Below are 2,533 nucleotides of genomic sequence, written 5' to 3' on the forward strand. Positions count from 1 at the left end.
GGTCTTATTGACACTTCCGTTGAGTTGAAACTCGATATGCCTGTAAGATGGAATTCAAATTATATATTACTTGAAAGTGCTCTCAAATACAAACGCGCTTTTAGTAATTTTCCAATGTATGATTCTAATTACCGATATTGTCTTTCGGAAGAAGAGTGGACAAGAGCACAACGAATTTGTGATTTCTTGTGTCCATTCTTTCAGATTACTGAATTAATTTCTGGTACATCATACCCAACATCTAACTTGTATTTCATGCAAGTTTGGAAAATTCAATGCGTTCTACTTCAAACTGTAAAAGATGAAGATGAAGTCATAAGGGGAATGAGTGAAAAAATGATTGTGAAGTTTGAAAAATATTGGAATGATTATAGTGTCACACTTGCTATGGGAGCAGTTTTGGACCCACGAATGAAGTTGGAAATGTTGAGATGTTGCTATTCAGAAATTGATGTTGGTACTGCTGATGAAAAAGTAGCACATGTGAAGTCAAACTTGTACATGCTTTTTGAGAAGTATGCTGCAGCTACTACAAACAACAATCAATCTAACTCGAATGTCCAAACCAATCTTACAAGTGGTACACTTCCAAAAACATCAAGGAGTACAACTTCAGTCAAAAGATGCATGTTTGATGTAAGTTTAATTTGTTTACTGCGAATTAGATTGATTCGTTATTACTTGTTTCTACTTTTGATGGTTTATTTTAGTAAATGTTTTCTATTGTCTGATTTTTGTGCTAGGAATTAAAAAAACATAATATGATTCTTATAAGTCAAGCTGGGAAGTCTCAACTAGATGTCTACATAGATGAACCAATCAAAGAGTTGGATGAAGAATTAAATGTCTTGAAATGGTGGAAGGGTAAAGTTACTCATTTTCCTGATTTATCATTATTGGCTCGTGACTTGCTAAGCATTCCTATTACCACTGTTGTATCTGAATCTACGTTTAACATTAGTGCACATGTCCTTAACAAATATAGGAGTCGTCTTTTGTCAAAAAATGTACAAGCTTTGATTTGTACTCGCAATTGGTTGCATGGTTTTGCTAACAATGGTAAGTTGGTAACTTGTTTAATGCAACCTAACCTAAATTTTGATTATTTCTTCTTATAATTGTTCAATGTGAGTTTAACTATTTCATTCTTCTAATTTTGTTACTATATGTAGATGAAGATGATGATGAATCTAATGATATTGGGAATGGAACAACTTCAAGGATGGTTGATTGAAGATGATCAAATGATGATTGAAGATTTTAATATTAGCTAATCCAAGACTTTATTACTGCTTGGTTATTTTATAATTTAATCCAAGACTTTATTACTGCTTGATTATTTAATAATTATTATTACAGACTTGTTAGAGAGAATTATTATCTAATATGGTTAGAGAGACATGTTTTGAATTATTATTATAGAGACTTTTAATTATTATGTAATGTGGTTATGTAAAATCTATTGATTTACTGCCTAATGTACTGCATAGGAAATTTGAATTGACATTTGATAACTTAGCATTTACCATTGTTGCTTTTTTAATGTAAACAGAAAAATGCCAGCGAGCCGCCCGTTAGCCCATTAGCCCATTAGCCCGTTTTAAAACGGGCAGGGCATGACTTTTTGTCCGTTAACCAATTGCGGGTATGCCCGGCCCGCTTAAATTATTACGGGCATTTGCGGGCGTGGGATAAACGGGCTGGGCGGCCCGTTTTGATACCCCTACATCTAAGACTCTAGTCTAGACATGAAGCTCTTGAATCTTTGGCATGTTGATTTGTTGAGTTGTCTTTAAGCTTTCACTAAGTCATTTGTCTTCATTAAAACATAGGCAAGCATAAGTGCACTCTTTACACATTGCACTTTCAATCTCCTCCTTTTTGATGATGACAAACAGAACACCAAATTTGTTTTGATGCAAAGCTTGAAGATGATCATTGAATGCATGGCTGTTGATTTTAAAGTTAAAGCGCATAGCTAGACAACGGAAGGTCAGTATTATTTACAACCTGCACACATTAAACAACAAAACAACCTTTCTCCTCCTTTTGACAATATAAAAAAGATAAACTAAATGAAATTTTGGTCAAAAGTAAGAAGATATATGAAGTGAACTCAAACTATAATCAATCAGTTAGTGTTGGGAATGTAATTAATTAACCAGTTGATGAAAGAATTGAACAAGTGCACACTGTTATCAACATTTATTCGATTAAAACAACAAGTTAATCGATTAAACCAGCATAATACAGCAATAGGACAGATTTAATGGCATGGAGGGTTATACACGAACCAATAAAGTACGGAAAGATCAAGCATTTACATTATAAGATTGAAACAACAGGCTTAATCAAACATAAGATATACATATAACCAAACATGATCAAGATCCATTAAACATGCAATCATGATATATTTGACATATGTAAGCAAAATGAAACCACAATGAAAACAATTTAAGTTCAAATGGCATGCATATCAAGTCATAAAGTTGCAGCACTAGCAGATAGTTAGAGTTACAATCTAGAAAGC

Source organism: Lupinus angustifolius, chromosome LG06 (genome assembly GCF_001865875.1).
Source record: "Lupinus angustifolius cultivar Tanjil chromosome LG06, LupAngTanjil_v1.0, whole genome shotgun sequence".
Classification (NCBI taxonomy): domain Eukaryota; kingdom Viridiplantae; phylum Streptophyta; class Magnoliopsida; order Fabales; family Fabaceae; genus Lupinus; species Lupinus angustifolius.